At 37.0% G+C, this 20504-nt stretch overlaps 1 protein-coding gene across 10 annotated transcripts in view; it reads left to right on the top strand.

The window, feature by feature from the left end:
• CCSER2 (coiled-coil serine rich protein 2) overlaps window positions 1-20504 on the top strand; it is a 196434-nt gene that overhangs the window by 62506 nt on the left and 113424 nt on the right. Inside the window, exons 1-2 of one of the 10 annotated variants that reach the window (XM_045040232.1) lie at window positions 8157-8214; window positions 10809-10870. The exons of 7 other annotated variants lie outside the window; for them this stretch is intronic. The gene's annotated coding sequence lies outside the window, so the exon portion shown is untranslated. Of the gene's footprint in view, window positions 1-8156; window positions 8215-10799; window positions 10871-20504 lie in introns of those variants that run through there. 2 more of the 10 variants (XM_045040234.1, XM_045040233.1) reach the window with 2 other exon arrangements.

Raw genomic sequence — 20504 nt, forward strand, 5'->3', positions numbered from 1 at the left:
CAGGTGTCCCAGAAATGTACATATAAATCTTAATGAGCATATCTACTTAAAACATTTTATCTGCTGAGGCGTCTGGGTGGCTCAGTAGGTTAAGTGTCCGACTCTTGGTCTCAGCTCAGATCTTGATCTCAGGGTGGTGAGTTGAAGCCCTGCGTTGGGCTCCAGGCTGGGCACGAAGCCTACTTAAAGGAAAGAAAAAAAAAAAAAAGGATTTGTATGTATATTTCTTCTTGTGTTGCTTTTTGAGAATTTGTCTATTTTGTCTAAGTTGTCATTTATTGGTGAAAGTTACTCAAGATTATCTTATAACATCTTTACAGTCTTATAGTGATGTCTACTCTTTCATTCCTGATATTGATAATTGGTGTTTCCTCTCTTTTTGTTCATTTCAAAGAGCAAAATTTGGGTTTTCCTGATTTCTCTCTTTTGTTTACTTTTTTTCCTGTTTTATTGATTTTTAGGTCATATCTTTCTTTCCTTCCTTCCATGTTTTTTAAAAATTTTTTTTATGTTGTATTTATTTTTGAGAGCAAGAGAGAGCATGAGCGGGGGAGGGGCATAGAGAGAGGGAGACAGAGGATCCAAAACAGGCTCCAGGTTCTGAGCCATCAGCACAGAGTCTGATGTGGGGCTCAAACTCACCGTGAGATCATGACCTGAGCCAAAGTTGGACACTTAACCAACTGAGCCACCCAGGCACCCCAATTTTATTTCTTTTTTTCACCCAAAATTCTTAACATGGAAATTAGAGCATTGATTTTCAGCCTTTGTTTTACTATTATTATATACATTGATTTTCTTAAAAAAATTTTTTTTTAACGTTTATTTATTATTGAGAGACAGAGAGAGACAGAGCATGAGCATGGGAGGAGCAGAGAGAGGGGAGAAAGCCTGAAGCAGGCTCCTGACTCTGAGCTGGCAGCAACAGAGCCCGAACGTGGGGCTCAAACTCACAAATCGTGAGATTACGACCTGAGCCAAAGTCGGACGCCCAACTGACTGAGCCACCCAGGCACCCCTATGCATTGGTTTTTATAAAGAGAAAGCTTTGTTATATAGTAAATAATGCATTGAATAGCACCTTAATAGTAAATATAATAGCAAGTTTCTTCTAATGTGCCTTGCTTTAAAACAGTGAATTCTGAAGCACCTGGGTGGCTCAGTTGGTTGAGCATCTGCCTGGATTTCAGCTCAGGTCATGATCTCATGGTTTGTGAGTTCAAGCCCCACATTAGGTTCTGCACTGATAGTGCAGAGCCTGCTTGGGATTCTCTCTCTTCTCTCCCTTTCTCTCTGCCCCTCCCCCACTGTGTGCACATGTGCTTTCTCAAATAAATATTAAAAAAAACCCAATGAATTCTAAGTCATGTTATATAGGCCATCTTATTTTTTCTTTCCTTTTTTTTAATCTTTAGTACATTTGTGTATTTGTGAACAATAAATAATATTGTTTTTTATGTGTTTTTACAACTTATGTAAGTGATACATGATGGTCTGCAACTTTTTTTCCCTAGTTTTATGTTTTTGTGATACATGTGTATTATAAATGTAAGTTAATTCATTTTTACTGCCATATAACATATATAATATGCTGTATAATATCTCTTAAATATACTAATTTTTTCTCTCTTTTCCCTTGCTATTGAACATTTGAGCTATTCCTCACTAAATAATAATAATAATAATAATAATAATAATATTTAAATAGTGCAGCAGCATTCTTACTCATGTCTCTGATCATATATGTTAGGGTTTCTTTAGGATATAAACCTTAAGAATAACATTACTGGATCAGAACATATATGGATCTTCAACTTTATTAGATGCTGCCAAATATCTTCCTAAAATGCTTTTGTCAACTTATCCTTCCCATCAATGAAGAAAGATTTCTATTGTTCCTCATATTCACCACACTTGCTATTATCTGACTAAAATTTTAGCCAGTCTGGTGAGTATGGAAGTGTATGTCATGTAATTTGCATTTATATTATTATTTATCATTTTTCCCATATATTTCCTGGCTGTTTGGTTTCATTTTATGTGAATTACTTAGTTACTTTGCTGATTTTTCTGTTGTGTTCCTTTGCCTTGTTCTTATTGATAAAGGAAATTTTATGTTGTCTGACTTTAATTCTTGTTAAATGTATCACAGTGTCTCAGCCAGTGGCTTTTAACTTTGTTTTTTGTGCCTTTTACTATTTCTAGTTTTAAATTTTCATGAAATTGAATTTAGCAGTTCTTTCTTTATGGTTTTTACCGTGCCTCTGTGTGTGTGTGTGTGTGTGTGTGTGTGTGTGTGTCTTTGTGTAAGACATTCTTTCCCATCCTAGGACCATACGGTTATTTTGCATATTGAGAGACAATATAGCACAGTGATTAAGAGCCAGGGCTCTGGAACAAGCTAAATTAAAAATCTCATTTCTGTCATGTATTAGCTGTGGATCCTTGGATTCTCTATGGTCACTCCTTTTTTTATAAAATGGAGATAATAATAGTACCTACCTCTCAGGCTGATTTTAGGAACGACATGCCTAAATAGTGTGGTAGCCATGTGATACTGGTAGTTGAGTATTTTGAGTATCATCTCTGACTGTCTCATGTGGTTGCTGTAAACATTAAATAAGGTCATACATATACTTAGTGCCAGGAATATAGCAAGAGCTCAGTACATGTTAGCTATTTATTATTTTATTATCTTCTAGTTATTTTAATTGTTCCACATTTAAGACTTTGCTCCATTTGAAGTTGGTATGAGGCATAATAATTTATCCTTATTAATACATCTTCATAATATACTTGGGGTACTGTGGAGAAAAAGGTTGATGGGGCTCCTGGGTGGCTCAGTCAGTTAAGCGGCCAACTCTTGGTTTTGACTCAGGTCATGATCTCAGGGTTCTTGAGTTCAAGCCTCACCTTGGGCTCTGCACTTATAGCATGGAGCCTGCTTCGGATCTTCTGTTTCCCTTGCTCTACCCCTCCCCAACTCATTCCCCTCTCTCTCTCTCTGTCTCCCTCTCCCTCTCTCTCAAATAAATGTTAAAAAAAAAAAGTTGGGGGGGGTGGTTAGCATTGTAGCCCTAATACTGCCTATCCTTAGAAAGGCAGGCTGTTTCCTTAAACAGTTTCCTACAGTGATAAAAATCTTTCCCTAAATAAAAGTGGCTCATTGTACCTGAAGTGTTTGTACAAATAATGTAGTTTATACTGGACACTTGCTTTTGTTCAGAGATTCTGGAGTTGTATACATGCTGGGCAGAGGATGCCCATGTGACCAACTCCCAATTTAAATCACCTCATTTCTTAGGAACATTCATAATAGACAACACATTTATTTATTTATTTATTTATTTATTTATTTATTTATTTAAGTTTATTTCTTTTGAAAGAAAGACAAGCAGGGGAGGGACAAGATGGGGAGGGGGAGAGAGAGAGAATCCCAAGCAAGCTCTACACTGCCACACAGAGCTGAACTCTCGTGAGTTCTCAAACTCATGAACCAAGAGATCATGACCTGAGCCAAAACCAAGAGTTGGATGCTTAACCAACTGAGCCACCCAGACACCCCTAGACAACTCTTTTAATTTGTTGTCACAACTTTTGGGCATTGAGAAATTAAGCACATCCTGTGTGACTGCACTGGGAGAGGACTTTTTCCTTCAACTTTGCCCCATGTTTGCTTCTTTTGTATTGCATCCTTTTTCTAGAACACATCTTAGCTGTGAATATGACTATATGCTATGTCCTGTGAATCCTCATGAATCATCTAACCTGGGGGTGGTATTGAGGACTCCGACACAGCTACTGATTCAAAGTTATCTTTGTTCACTGAATGACCGTATATATGTGTGTGTGTGTGTGTGTGTGTGTATGTATATATATATATATATATATATATATATATATATATATGTATATATATATATATTTGAAGTATAATTAGTATAGTGTTATAGTAGTTTCAGGTGTGCAATATGATGGTTCAGCAATTCCATACATTACTCAGTGCTCATCAAGGTAACTGTACTCTTAATTCCCTTTATCTGTTTTACCCATTCCCCTACCCATCCTTCCTCTGGCAACCACCAATTTGTTCTTGTATTGAAGAGTCGTTTTTTTAATTTGTCTCTTCTTTTCTTTGTTCATTCATTTATTTTGTTTCTTAAATATCACATGAGTGAAAGAAACCATATGGTATTTGTCTTTCTCTGACTTATTTCACTTAGCACTGTACCCACTAGTTCCATCCATGTTGTTGCAAATGGCAAGTCTTCATTCTTTTTTATGGCTAATATATATTATATCTTAATCCATTCATCTATGGATGGACACTAGGGTTGCTTCCATATCTTGACTGTTGTAAATAGATAAGTTTGTATTGTTTTAAGCTATTAAACTTTGTGGTAATTTGTTACAACAAGAACAAACTAATACACCTATATATTTATAAATGTGTTTTTCATTAAAGTCAATCTGATTACAAAACAACAATAAAAGTCAGAATGCCTAACATCCTTAATGAGACGCTTTTAAAGAATAATAATTATGTAGTTCTTCTTGCTATAAATGCACAACAAAGATGGTATTATATGTGCTATATTTTTTCCAAATAAATAATATTTTCCCTCTTTCAAACAATTTTCCAGTAGATGCCTCTTGAATCTCTAGGATGGAACTGATCTCACATTCTTATAAATCCTTCCAACATAAGACCACTTTCCTCATTGATTATAATTAATTTCACTGACCATTGTGATAATATAATTCACATTTCCTAAAAATCGGACTAGTTCACATCAAACTTTGAAATTAGCCACTGTTTGAAAAATGAAGCTTTTAGCTCTTTGGATACTTCTAGACCCAAGCATCCATATTAATCATATAAAATAATACATATCCCATAAAATTTACTACAAAAAGAAGGATTTTGGGGGGCACCTGGGTGACTCAAGTCGGCTAAGCGTCCAGCTTCAACTCAGGTCATGATCTCAAAGTTCAGGAATTCAAGCCCTACGTTGGCCTCTGCATTGACACTGTGGAGCCTGCTTTAGATTCTTCATCTCCCTCTCTCTCTGCCCCTCCCCCACTTGTTCTCTCTCTTTCTTTCTCTCTCTGTCTCAAAATTTAAAAAGAAGCATTTGTCATGATTTTTATGAATTTTTTGTCATTCGCTTTGATAATACAGCAGATACATGTACAGGTCTGGGGATGTTTATACCACACCTTTATTATTAAGATTAAGATGTCCAAGAAAGCATCTTCCTTCAAATTGGCAGGTAGAATTGGGGGTGGAGGAGTGAGGCATGAGGAGTCAGAGACTGAGCAAAGTAACAAAGGCACACATAAGGAGGGACAGTGAACATGGGGAATTAGAACCCAAGTAATATGAAAAGAGCATCCATGCACAGGTTGGCCTAGCATACCAGTCTTACTGAAGAATGCCTTTTTTGAAAATCAAAACATTCAGATTAATTGCTTCTCCTCTTGTCTCTGCATAGACTAGAAGAACGAAAGGGGAAAGGCTAATATATGGTTGGATCGTTAATTTGTTCAGCATGTGTTTTAAATTTCCATTCTGTGCTTCTGTACTCTAATTACTGAGAAATATATATGAGTAAAGAGACAGTTGCTGCCTGAGTAAAAACTCATGATCCAGATTAAGAGAGGAGATATACTTAATTCTGACCATTAAAGGAGTATTCCATGTTTGCTTTCAACTAATACATGCTAACCCATTTTGAGTTCAGAGTTTGGGGACATTGGTATGGCATTTCAACAAAAGCTTTTTTATGAGTTTAAAATGAAAAGAGAACAGTTTTATTTTTTTGCATTTGTTTAATTTCTGCCTCCTGTTTCTTTGGGATATAGTATTAGGGGCCATCAAGCTGTAGCCTGCAGGCTGCCAGTGTGTTTTTGTCAATAAAGCTTTATTGGAACACAACCATGCCCTTTATGTATAGTCTTTGGCTGCTTTCATGCTGCTGTGGCAGGAATGAATAGTTGCAACAGAGACTGTATTTGCCCACAAACTAAAATATTTACTATTTCGTCGTTAAAAAAAGTTTGCTGGCTCTTGCATTAGAATACTACAAATAATTTTAAAGGTTCAGAAATTAATTTTTCAAGCTAAATGTAAGTCTGTGTAAACTCTTTTAGGCATTCACTTTTCTTTTTGTTCTCATTCGTAGTACCATTTTTTTCTCTGGCCACCAGTCATCTATCAATCCATTCAGTATATTTGACTGACTGTTATGTGCAAGATATTGAGGATACATTGATCAAGGCAGCTACAGCTTTTGTTTTAGTGGTGTTTGTGTTTTAATGAGGCAGATGTCATTGAAATATTTAGTGAGCTCATTAACTATCTTCAGGTAATAAGAGGGGAAAGTGCTGCAGAGGAGAATTACTAAGTATGAAAGTATGTTATTGGAAAACCTGGTCTAGTGTGGGTGTTAGGTAAGGCATTTTTTGGAAATGATATTTGAGCTAAGTTGTCCTAGGGTAAAAAGGGTATAATAGTTGCAAGAATGTTATGTGTTTTAGTAAACAGCATATGGGAAGGCCTTAAGGCAGGAAGGGATTATGGAATATTTGAGGAACCAAGAGAAGGCTAGTATAGCTTGAGCAGTGACACAGAAGGGTGGAGTGGCAGGAGAGGATGCTGTGAGTATAGAGCTTTTATAGAGTTCAGAGGATTTGGATGTTTGTCCTAATAATTGAAAGGGAATTGTTGGAGGATTTTAAGCCTGAAAGGGACATTACTCAATTTACATTTACATTAAAAAAGTGCTCTGTATGGGGGGTGCCTTGGTGGCTCAGTTGGTTGAGCGATTTCAGCTTAGGTCATGAGCTCACGGTTCATGGGTTTGAGCCCGGAGTCAGGTTCTGGGCTAACAGCTCAGAGCCTGGAGCCTGCTTCGGATTCTGTGTCTCCCTCTCTCTCTCTCTGCCCCTCCCCAGCTTGCGCATGTGTGTGCGCACGCTCTCTCTCTCAATAATAAAAAAAAGTTGCAAAAATTAAAAAAGAAGGCTCTGTATAAAGATTGAATTAGAAAGGAACAAGGCAAGATGCTGGAAGCTACTACTGTTTCCTGAAGGATGCTAGTGGCTTGGGCTAAAGTGGTGGCAGAGTGAAGATTAGCGGTGTGGGTGATTTTGAAAACAGGTTTAGAGGGTACACTTGGCAAAATTCCATTACTTGCTGACTGTAGAGAAGTCAGGTGTCACCTTCTTACTATTAGAAGCTATGACTGAGGAGTGCCTGGGTGGCTCAGTCAGTTAAGCTTCTGACATTGGCTCAGGTCATGATCTGATATGGGTTGAGCCCTGCATCGGTCCTGTGCTGACAGCTGAGTCTGGAGCCTGCTTCAGATTCTGTGTCTCCCTCGCTCTCTTCCCCTCCCCCACTCACTCTCTCTCTTTCTCTCTCTCTCTCTCTCTCTCTTTCTCTCCCAAAAATAAGCATTAAAAAAAAAAAAACTAAAAAAATTGAGTTAAAAAAAGTTATGACTGATACTGTTGGTTCTACTCATTCTGCCAAAATCATCCTAAATTGCTGGTTTAATTTGGTATTTGTTGTTTTTCTCATTCCTTGTAGTGTCAAGTCTAAACTCCTTTGTGGAGTGTTGTCATCTTATACTGGTCTGTCTGGTTGCCTTTTTTTCCCCCCTTAATGTTTATTTGTTTATTTATTTTGAAAGAGAGAGCTCACATGTGCATGTGGGGGAGGGGCAGATAGGGAGAGAGAGAGAATCCCACGCAGGCTCCACGCTGAGCACAGACCCAATGTGGGGCTTGATCTCATGACTGTGAGATCATGACCTGAGCCCAAATAAAGAGTTGGACACTTAACCGACTGAGCCACCCAGACACCTTGCCTGATTGCTTTTAATCTACTACTACTTATTTTACATATACATGATATTTCATTATCTCTCTTATCATCTCTTTTAGGTTTCTGTCACTAAGTAAGGGTTTAATATATACTTGTTGAAATGTGTGTTATGATTTAATTTGAGATAAACAGAAAACTTAAAGTTACCGTTTAATACTATTCAGTACTTTTTCTTTTACATTGTGACATAACCTATTTACAAAGTAAGTTTCTAAGGTACCACGTGTCATAATAGCAAGGTGCAAGGAACTAAAAATGTGACATTAGCATGGATGTCATAGTGGAGGGACAGCTTTCAGAAAGTTGAGACCGTCTTAATATAGGTAAATGAAAACCTCAAACTGATATTGATACATTCAGCTATGCTGTGGTACAGAGTACAGAACTTGAACACATAGAAGGATCTAATCCAACTCAGTTATTTTTTTGTTTTGTTTTGTTTTGTTTTTTACAGATAAGGGGACAAAATAAGATGAAACTAAATTTTGTTTAATTTTTTTCCCCAAACTAGTGAATCTTCTACATGCATTTGATTATTATTATAGGTTCTTTTGGCCTGTTAATGTAACTTTTATGTATGAAAAAAGGTTTAAATTTATCAAATATAACTGGTAACCCTTTAAACATAATATTTTTCTTCACGCTATATATTTTATTATAGACTATTATAATAGGAAGTTTAATTTAGTAATTATTTACTTAGCTTCTACTATGTTCCAGGCATACTGTTAAGTGCTGAAGATACTGATATGGATAAGGTTGTCTTTGTTCTTGATGAATACAAAGACTAGTATGCTTGGCAGATATACTATAAATAAATTATCATAGTGTAATTTTATGCATGATATGATTAGTATGCATGTGGTCTCAAAATAATGCAGAAAGGAGGTTTAACTCTGTGTGTGTGTGTGTGTGTGTGTGTGTGTGTGTGTGTGTTCAGAAGGTTTCGAAGAGGAAGTGACATCTGAGTTGTTTCAAAAAATGAATACAGGGGCGCCTGGGTGGCGCAGTCGGTTAAGCGTCCGACTTCAGCCAGGTCACGATCTCGCGGTCTGTGAGTTTGAGCCCCGCGTCAGGCTCTGGGCTGATGGCTCGGAGCCTGGAGCCTGCTTCCGATTCTGTGTCTCCCCCTCTCTCTGCCCCTCCCCCGTTCATGCTCTGTCTCTCTCTGTCCCAAAAATAAATAAACGTTAAAAAAAAAAAATAAAAAAAAAATGAATACAAAGTTAACCAATTGGCCAAGGAAGAGAGAGGATGAGCATTCATTTTAGGCATAGGAAACGGCATAATAAACTCCATTTTATGTAATATGCAGTAAGTCTAATACTCAGCCATTATTGGCACTCACTGATGCACTGGAAATGGACTGGTTTAAAGAAAGAAAATTGAGTCTCAAAGAAGGAAATTCAGACCACTGAAGGATTTGGGATCATTAAATACATTCATTTTTCCATCATCCAACAAGAGTACTACACTAAATCACCAATGCATTTTGGCATTTCAATTTATTAAACATTGTTATGATTTTGTTAAATCAACATTTATTAAGTAGAGCCCCCAGGATGCTGGATAGTGAGCAGAGATAGAGAAGTTTACTACTCACAGGCCTTGGAAGAAGTATATCCCCTTCCCAAGGGGCCACACAGGAAGGTTAAAGGCAGGATACAAACAGAAAGAGTGATGATCTAGGTATGCCTTTTTAGGGTATGTGGGTGGAGTGTTTTGGGGTTCCTAGGCCAAGGTGGATTGTCCAGTCAGACTATAAAGAGCAAGGGTTTTGGTAAGCTTCACAGCGATTTTACCTGAGGGCCCCCAGGGGAAGGTGTTGAAGGCAAGGTACTTACATTTACTTGTAACTGTGGGCTGTCATCTAGGGCTTACATTTGCGCAAGGGATTAGTGTCAATTTAAGACCCTCTCAGGCACCTTAGCCAAAAAATGCATGCTGAGGCAGTAATGTGATGGAGTAGCTCAGCTAAACTTTCAACAAACATACATGTTAACTGAAATCTGCCACCCACCATTATAACCAATGTGGCTAAAATTATTCATCTAAAACTTGTAAAGGCTAAAGTAAATTTTAAAAGGTTTAAGTCAAGTCAAGCAGAACTTGACTTGGACTTTTTGCTGAAGTCCACAACGTATTACAAGGCTGGCAGGGCAGAGAGAGTTTACCTACATTGACTGGAAGTTCCATACAAGATCACACACGGACTCTTCTCTCCTTCCTTTTCAGCTGCTATTGTGCTTATGTGTTGGGCTTTCTCTCTTTCAGCCCACTGGGAAGTACTGCAGAAAGGAGGGAACAGATACTTATACAATAAACTTTGCAGGCAATAGGAATAGAGTTGGATTTAAAACAGAAGAAGCAAATAAGTCTAATTACAAAATTTAAAGAGACAGTGTACTGTATTTGCTTTCTCTTGCTGTTGTAACAAATTAGCACAAACCTAGTGTCTTAAAACAACACTCGTTTATTATAGTTCTGTAGGTTAGAAGTCAGACACAGGTCTCAGTGGGATGAAATCAAGGTGTCAGCAGGGCTGTATTCATTTTGGAGGCTCTAGGGAAGAATCCATTTCTTTACCTTTTCCAGTTTTAAGCAGCTGCCCTTGAATCATGCCCTCCTCCCTTCCTCCATCTTTAAAGCCAGCAACGCTGCATCTCTTTGACCATTCTTCCTCTGCCTCTCTCCTGCCTCTCTCTTGTACTCTAAGGAGTGATTACACTGGACCCACCTCGATAATCCAGGATAAAATCCCTATTTTAAGGTCAGCTGATTGGCAGTCATAATTCCCCTGGCAACCTTAATTCCTCTTTTGCCGTGTAACCTAACCTATTCACAGGTATTATTCCAGGCATTATTTTCTTTATCAAGAAGATACTTCATTTCTCTGGAATTTCTATTTTTATTGCAGTAGAATTCTTCAAGTATGTTGTGACAATCATAATCTCAGCATGGAGATCTCAAAATGAAACAGTGAGTAGTCCTTTCTTCCTCTGGAGCTCTTAGATTTGGAAATTTATATACTGTGTTTATTTTTTTAAGGTATTCCTGGGTATTAAAATGTGTTTATGTTTGTTCCTGGGAAGAATGGAGGAAAATCTAAGATCATCATTTCATGAGAGCAAAAGAGAAATAGCGAGCTATAGTTGAAGTCTTCTCTTTTTATTTACATAATTCACAGAGAATACAATGATGAACAGTTATTTATTTATTTAAGCATAGGGTATTCTTTGTAAAGAATTTATGTAGACATGTTAATAGAGTTCTGTTCTCTTGGTCTGGGAACCATCTCTATAGTAAGGGAATTTCTTCTGTAAAATGCATGCATTGTAGGGATATTTTATAAGCTTACTTAAACTTGGTCACTCTCATCACATCTGGCCATTTATTTGAGTTTTCTTTACAGTTAGACTAACCGCCTTGGCCTTTATTTCAGGAAGAGTCTTGTAGCAAAACTACATCTGGAATTTCTCTGAGCAGGGATTTTTCAATGTCATGATGGAAGTGAGAGACAAGGAAGAACACTGATTAGAAGTTACTGGGGCACCTGGATGGTTCAGTCTGTTGAGCGTTCAACTTCAGCTCAGGTTGCATCTGACTCTGTGCTGACAGCTTAGAGCCTGGAGCCAGCTTTGGATTCTGTTATCTCCCTCTCTCTGCCCCTCGCCTGCTCGCACTCTGTTTCTCTGTCTCTCTCTCTCTCTCAAAAATAAACATTAAAAAAAAAAGTTACTGGAGCAGAATGTTAGTCTGGATTTATTTATTTTCACTCACTAAATATGTTTGGGTCTCTGCAAGATAATAATTATAAACAAGAATTTTTGAAGCATTCTTAAATGGGGAGTTTGATCCATTATCCTTTTCAAATCTGAATTTTTTTTTATCACCTCCATTGTTTCTGTGCCCTTTTCATAGAGTTCGAATGATTGGTTATTATATGTCACATGAGTTTATGCGCTTTTCTCTATTTTCCTATTTCTGTTCATTTTTTAATTTTTTTAACCTTTTTTTTTTCCTGGAGTCTGTTTTCTGGCCCCCTTTTTTTCTTATGTTTATTTATTTATTTTGAGAGAGAGAGAGGGATAAGAAGAGAGAGGGAGAAAGAGAATTCCAAGTAGCCTCTGCGCTGTCAACTCAGAGCCAACAAGGCTCAAACTCACAAACCGTGAGATCATGACCTGAGCTGAAATTAAGAATCAGATGTTTAACTGACTGAGCCACCCAGGCACCCCTGGCCCTTACTGTTTCTAGATCAGGCAATTACTTAATTTTTTATAAAAAATTTCAGACATACTCAAACCTGATGAGAATAGTAAGGGGGCTCACTATATCAGTTATTCAACTTAAAGAATGTTCAAAATCATGGCCTTTTCCCATTTATAACCCTATTCATCCACTCCTCTCCTCCAAATGGGCTTAATTTAAGTGAGTCTTAGACATCATCATGATTTGTGTGATTTATGTGATATAATATAAAATTATATTAATATAATTTTTAGAATGGTATTAACATATATGTAAGTGTATACTTGTACATTTATGTGTAGATATATGTGTATTCTTACTAATTAGTTATTTCTGAATGTTTTACTAAGATAAGTATTCTTGTTCAGACATAGCTAAATTTCACTATTGTTCCTCTAAAAAAATGAACAATCACTTCTTATGATTAAAATCCCAGTAAATGTTCAGTCTTTGGTAAACTTGAGTTGTAGATTTAAAAATTATTGCAAAGATAATAGAGTTCCTGTGTATCCTACATCCAGTTTCCTCTATTATTAGCAAATCACTATATTATTAGTATATTTGTCATATTAATGAACCAATATTTCTATCTTATTATTTAGAGTCCATATTATTTAGATATTCTCAGTTTTCCCCTTCTTTTTCTGTTATAGAATTCTGTCCAGGATACTGTCTTACAATTAGTAGTCCTGTCTCCTTAGACTCCTCTAGGTTGTGACAGTGTCTCAGACTTTCCTTGTTTTTGATGGCCTGGACAGTTTTGAGGAATACTACTAGGCGAATGTTTTGTAGAATGTTTCCCAAATGGGATTTGTCTCATGTTTTCCTTATGATTAGACTGGGTAAATACGTTTTTGGACAAAAGGCCACAGAGTTAAAAAATGCATTCTTATCATATCATTGCAAAGATGCATACTGTCAATATGACTTAACCATTGTTGCTGTTGACCATGGTTACCTGACTTGAGATAGTGTTTTTCAGGTTTATCCACAGTAAAGTTGTCCTTTTCTTCTCTCTTTCCATAGTGTAGTCTTTGGGAAACATCACTTTGGGCAGTCTACACTTATGGAGTAGCTAGTTATGCTCTACCTCCATAAGGGTGGAGTATGTCTGTGTAAATTATTTGGATTTCTACTGCAGGATGGAAAGGGATTTGTCTTTTCTTCCTCATGTATTTATTTATTTATTTAGTCATTTCTTTATATCAGTGTGGACTTATATATTTTATACTTTTGGTTCTAATTCATACCCCTATCATTGTATTTTTTATTTTGTTTTGAGTACCTTTTTTTGTTTGTTTGTTTTAAGCTTTCTAGCACTACAAGATGCCCCAACCTCATCTTGTATATTTCCTGCCTCAGTCTTAGAATCAGCCCTTTTCTCCAAAGAGCCTTCGTTTCTAATTGGAGAATTGTATTAGAAACCAAAATTTGCATGTGAGGTATGTGGCAACCAGGGTTTTGGTTCTGGATTTTGTCAGCTGAAAGCGGAGATGTGTGTGTGTGTACTAACCTGTGTATATACACCTATCTATAAATATTTCTGTATGTTAACATTCGTATTTTGAGCTAAATATGAGTTCACAAATTGATATGTCCAATTCTAACCCATTACCTTGTGCATAATTCTTGCTTCTACCCCTTGTTTGTTTGTAACCCCCACTCCAACAGGGAGAAAGGTGCTTACCCTCAGCCATCTATGTATGTAATTGTTCAGTTCCAGTACACATGTATAGTCCTATCAGAATTGTTACTTTGTACTCCGACAGGAAACACCTTTATTAACTAGTGCTTATAGAATTTCTTAGCCTTTAGTCTTAAGACTCCTTTCATTTCTGAAGTTACTTAGGTCAGCACCTTATACCACTCATCCCTTTCAGTGAGGTGGTTTCATATATTTGTAATACATTTAGACTTCTGTCACATTCTGCACTCCCTCCAGGGACCCTTATTTCCTAAAATATTTTTTAAATTTGCATACATTAAGGTTTACTCCTTGTGCTGTAAAGTTCAGTGGATTTTGACATGCTTATGTTTTGTGTTCACCATTACAGTATCATAAAGAATACTTTCACCATCCTAAAAATATTCCCTACACTTCATCTATTTATCCCTCTCCCCAGTGAACCACTGGCAAACACTGATGTATCTCTATAGTTTTGCCTTTTTAAGAATGTCATGTAATTGAAATCATACAGTGTATATAGCTTTTTCATACTGGCTTCTTTCATTTAGCAATATGCATTAGAGATTCATCCATGTCTTTTTTGAGACTTGACACCTCATTTTTAATGTATTTTTTATTAAAAAAATTTTTTTTTAATGTTGACTTATTTTTGAGAGAGGGAGACAGAGCATAAGAGGGGGAGGGGCAGAGAGAGAGGAAGACACAATCTGAAGCAGGCTCCAGGCTGAGCTGTCAGCACAGAGCCCAGTGTGGGACTTGAACTCATGGACTGTGAGATCTTGACCTGAGCCGAAGTTGGACGCTTAATGGACTGAGCCACCCAGGCGCCCCAGATACCTCATTTTTTAAATTGATAAATAGTGGGGCGCCTGGGTGGCACAGTCGGTTAAGCGTCCGACTTCAACCAGGTCACGATCTCGCGGTCCGTGAGTTCGAGCCCCGCGTCAGGCTCTGGGCTGATGGCTCAGAGCCTGGAGCCTGTTTCCGATTCTGTGTCTCCCTCTCTCTCTGCCCCTCCCCCGTTCATGCTCTGTCTCTCTCTGTCCCAAAAATAAAATAAACGTTGAAAAAAAAAATTTTAATTGATAAATAGTATTACATTACATGGATTTACCACAGTTTGTTTATCCATCCATTTATCAAAGGAAATCTTGGTTGCTTCCAATTTTGGGTCATTATCAATAAGGCTGCCATAAATATCCACATGCAGGTATTTCTGTAGACAGATGTCATTGTTGTTATTGTTGTTGTTTTTAATTATTTTGGGAAATACCAAAGAGTGCAGTTGCTTGATCATATGGTAAGGTTATGTTTAGCCTTGTAGGAAACTGCCAAACTGTTTTGTAAAGTAACTACAATTTTGCATCCCCACTAGCAGTGAGTGAGAGTTCCAGTTGCTCTTCATTCTCACCAGCAGTTGATATTGTCAGTGTTTTGGATTTTAGGCATTTTAATAGGTGTACAGTGGTATCTCATTGTTGTTTTAAATTTGCGATTCCCTAATGACAAAATGCTGAACATCTTTTCATATGCTTATTTGTCATCTGTATATCTTGGGTGAAATGTCAGTTTAGATCTGTTGCCCATTTTTTTTAATTGATTTGTTTTCTTGTTGAGTTTTAAGTGTTCTCTGTATATATTGGATATAAATATTTTATCAGATATGTGTTTTACAAATATTTTCACCTAGTCTATGCCTTGTCTTTTCATTCTCTTAAAAGCATCTTTCACAGAGCAGAAGTTTTAATGAATTCCAAATTATCAATGTTTTCTTTCACAGATAATGCTATTCATAGTATAGTTAAAAAAATCATTAAACCCACGGTCATGTAGGTTTTCTACTTTGTTTACTTCAAAAAGTTTTATAGTCTTGTATTTTACATTTTGGTCTATGATCCATTTTGAGTTAATTTTTGTATATACTTGTATTTGTGTTAATTTTTTTGCATATAATTGTGTCTAAGAGTTGCAGCACTATTTGTTGAAAAGACTATCCTTTCTATATTGAATTGCCTTTTCTCCTTTGTCAGAATCAGTTGAGTATATTTGTGTTGATCTACTTCTGAGCTTTGTTCTGTTCTATTGATCTATGTGTCTATTTAGCCAATAACATGCTGTGTTGTTGTCTTGTTTTGTCTTATAGTAAGTCCTGTGTTGTATAACAAAGAATTCAGCTGGCTTTTGTATCTAGTGTGTGCATGAGAACGTCTCCATCCCTGGAATTTCTGAAGTGTTGGGAGTGTTTTTGTTCACAGTGACCTTAATAGTTAATGAGATGACTCAGGATGGGGAGAAAGAACAACCAAACCTATGATTTATAGAGTTGGGGCATTGAGCCATATGATATTAGTCTGACCTCTGGGGAACAGAGGAAGTGGGATGGAGATTGAGTTCAGTATATAGCCAATGATTTGATCAATTGCCTATGTAAGGATACTCCAATAAAATCTCTAGACACTGAATCACAGATGAGCATCCCTGGTTAACAGTACTCTGTGCATATTGCTACTCATCACTATACCAAGGAAGTGACCTATTTTGATTCCACAGAGAGAGAATACAGAAGCTTTGCATTTGGGGTAATCCCAGACCTTGCCCTCCGTATCTGTTCTTTTAGCCGGTCATGATTAATATACTTTTTGCCATAACAAAATTGTAATTGTAAACTATATTGCCCTCCTGAGTTTTGTGAGTTGTTCTAATGAATTATTGAACCCGAGGGAGGGAGTAGCAGGAATCTCTGGATTTGTTTAGGGCCTAGGAGACCCTGAATTTTAGCTGGTGGTATCTGAATTAAGGTCAGTTTTTGGAAGGCTCTACTTTTAACCTTTGGAGTTTGTTTTAACTCTGGATAGTTAGCATGAAAGGTCACTGCAGTTTGTGTCATAAAAAGTGAAATTTGCTATATCAACCCTGACTGACTGCAACAGGTGGTTTGAGAAGAGAAGGGATGAGGGGGCAAAGGGGTAATGAATTTTTAATTTTGGGATTGCTGTATATTCACTCATGATATGAAAGTGCACCTATACTGTGATCCATAAGTAAAAGTATGGAATGGAATTTAGAAGTGTTGGTGGATTCAACTCCCAATGAGATGGCTCACTGGATATATACATGAGAAACCAACTAAATATACAATTCCTTGATTATTGTTATGTGTATAGCTAAAATGAAAGTAATATAGAGTTCTGGAGTGGATTTTGATACTGAGCCAAGCTTAGATTTCAGTCAGTCTGAACTACAACCCAATAGTCTTAAAGCCACCAGCAATGGGAAAGATTATTCTGGACAACAGAGAGTATTATTATGACCTCTGGTTACCAGGAAGATAGTCCAGTTGGAGGGAAGGCAAAACCAAGAAACTTCTGACACCAGGAGTTATAGTGCCAAGGAGTTGTCTCATATTATGAATGTGTACATCATTAGTTTCTTGAAGAACTTTTACTGAAATGGATTGTAAGAGTGACTAATTTAGGGTCAATATCTTTGGTTTTGAATGCTGCAGACTGGAAGAGAGTGTTTGGTTGACACAGAATGCACAGCTCACTATGTAACAGTCACAAATGGCTATATGCAGTGGGAACAGGTAGCCTGGTGGACTGGATAAAAGCTGCTGTAAAGTTTGTTTCCTGAGAAGAGAAAGTATCTTTCTTCTATAAACGTGTAGTGGAAAGTCCCAGATGAAGTGGCTGTATACCTTTTAGCAAGCCATACTGGAGAGGCTTTATGGTCATTGGGATAGTCATCTATGGAATATGCCCCTTAACCAGATCATGATAACTGCTGTGATTAAGGAGGCCCCTTTTATTTTTTTATTTTTCATTTCTTTTTATTTGAGAGAGAGAGAGAGAGAGAGAGAGAGAGCGCCAGAGAGAGAGAGAGAGCGCCAGAGAGAGAAGCAGAGGGAAAGAGAAACAGAATCTGTTTTTTTTTTTTTTTTTTAACAAAATTTATTGTCAAGTTAGCTAACATACAGTGTATACAGTGTGGTCTTCGCTTTGGGAGTAGATTCCCATGATTCATCGCTTACATGCAACATCCAGTGCTCCTCCCAAGAAGTGCCCTCCTCAGTGCCCATCACCCATTTCCCCCTCCCTCCCACCGCCCTCTCCCCATCTACCCTCAGTTTGTTCTCTGTATTTAAGAGTCTCTTATGGTTTGCCTCTCTCTGTGTTTGAAACTACTTTTCCCCTTTTCTTTCCCCCATGGTCTTCTGTTAAGTTTCTCAAATTCCACATATGAGTGAGAACATATGATATCTCTTTCTCTGACTGACTTATTTCACTTAGCATAATACCCTCCAGTTCCATCCATGTTGTTGTAAATGGCAAGATTTCATTCTTCCTCATTGCCAAGGAGTATTCCATTGTATATATATATATATACCACATCTTTATCCATTCATCAGTTGATGAACATTTGGGCTCTTTCCATAATTTGGCTATTGTTGATAGTGCTGCTATAAATATTGGGGTACATGTGTCCCTATGCATCAGCACTCCTGTACCCTTTGGATAAATTTCTAGTAGTGCAATTACTAGGTCACAGGGTAATTCTGTTTTTAATTTTTTGAAGAACCTCCACACTGGAGAAAGAGAATCTTTTCTTTTTTTAATTTTTTTTAATGTTTATTTATTTTTGTGACAGAGAGCATGAACAGGGTAGGGGCAGAGAGAGAGGGAGATGCAGAATCCAAAGCAGGCTCCAGGCTCCGAGTTGTCAGCACAGAGCCTGATGCAGAACTTGAACCCACAAACTGTGAGATCATGACTGGAGCTAAAGTCGGTTGCCTAACCGACTGAGCCACCCAGGTGTCTCTGGAGAAAGAATCTTAAGCAAGTTTCATGCTCAGTGTGGAGCCCAGTGCAGGGCTCAGTCCTACCCCCCTGGGATCACAACCTGACCTGAAATCAAGAGTCGGCACACTGAACCAGCTGAGCCACCTAGGTGCCCACGGGGGCCCTTTTAAATGGGTACCCCATGTAACCATGCTGTAAAACCAAGCAACTGTTCAAAAAACTTTGTCATATTTGCTGTTTCAGTTTCCCTTAGAGGTATTAAAGATGTTTAAGAAAAAATAGAATCATTAACAAGATAAAGGAGAAAGACAGAAGGGGAGTGCCTAGGGACTTGTTCTTTCAGGGCTCAATGTTTATTAGAAATGGGATGAATGTATTGAACATTAATGAGGTTGAAGCAGAGGTGTTAATATAGGGCTATTGAAGATTGAGTGTACCAATGGGAGCTAGTGCTGGCTCCACAACCTTACAGGGCCCCTATGACTCCACCCAATTTATCCCAGTTTGGAGGAATTTAAAAGGTGAAAGGCAAAGATGGAAATGAGAAACCTGACCTGGAATCACCTGACACTGTGATCTGGTAGATAAGTCAAAATGAAGATTGAAGAAGGATCAAGGTCTCTTGGCTCTTACTTCTTCCCCTCTGAGGACCTAAGGCATACCTTAACGTATGCCAGTGGGTAAAATGGTGACTGGGTGTAAACGAGACCTTTCTGAGACTCCTTACCACAGGAACCCCCAGGTTTTGGTATCAAAACCTGTTGATGATGTCCTAACTAGGGCTACTTTTAGACTGAGAGAATATAGTTATGTTTATGGATTGATGGGATTAAAATAAAAGTTCAGATGAAAACTGGAATGTTTAAATAGGCTTTATGTGAAATGATTGGTTTCCTTTACCTGAATGTTTTATGGAGAATAATAGTATGCCTTACCTAGTATTGTAAAACCAGAACTGCTTGGTGATGTCTTAATGTAGGGAATGCAATGGTTGATGGGATTATCTTGTTCTATGAAGGTTTCTGAATAATAATACTACCATAGAAAATATAATTACTAAAAACAGCTTGAGGGTTTTTGTTTCTTTTTTTTTTTCTACTTGAAATAGTTTCTCCCTGAATGGTTATTCCATGAACTTGATATATAGTTGGTTTTGTGTGTATCATTTTACTTTTGATTTTTAGGGATTCATTTAAACATTGTTTGTAATAATAACATTGGAAACCACCCAAATATCCAAGCAATATCTATATTTCATAAGAATATAATATTACTGAGGCTAAGCAGGGAAAGAAATATGAATATATCTATTATAGTTTAAAAATTTTTTATGTATTTTTTGTTATTCAAATGCTTTTAGAAAAAGTAAGCAAATATGGATATATTCACCTTATGGCTGAATCATTTTACAAACCACTAGCAATGTATAAGTCTTTAGGTTTTCTATATCCTTGATAACAAGGTTGGTTTTTTAATTTAATTTTCTTTAACCTTAATTTTTTTTTTTTTTTAATACAGCCATCCTACTAGGTGTTAAGTGATATTTTATTTGGCTTTGATTTACATTTCCCAAATGAATAGTGATGCTGTTCATTTTTCTTGTGCTTCCTGGCTATTTGTATATCTTTTTCAGAGAAATGTCTATTCAGTCCTTTACCCCTTTTTTAAAAATTTTGTTTTGTATTTTCATACATTTTGGATACTAGACACTTATCAGACACATGATTTGCAAACATTTTCTCCTATTCTGTAGGTTGTCTTTCTACTTTGTTGATAATATCCTATGATCCACAATTTTGATGAAGTGCAAATTTAATTTTGATGAAGTCCAATTTGTATTTTCTTTCATTATGCTCTTGATGTAGTATCTCATTTT

Source organism: Felis catus, chromosome D2 (genome assembly GCF_018350175.1).
Source record: "Felis catus isolate Fca126 chromosome D2, F.catus_Fca126_mat1.0, whole genome shotgun sequence".
NCBI lineage: Eukaryota > Metazoa > Chordata > Mammalia > Carnivora > Felidae > Felis > Felis catus.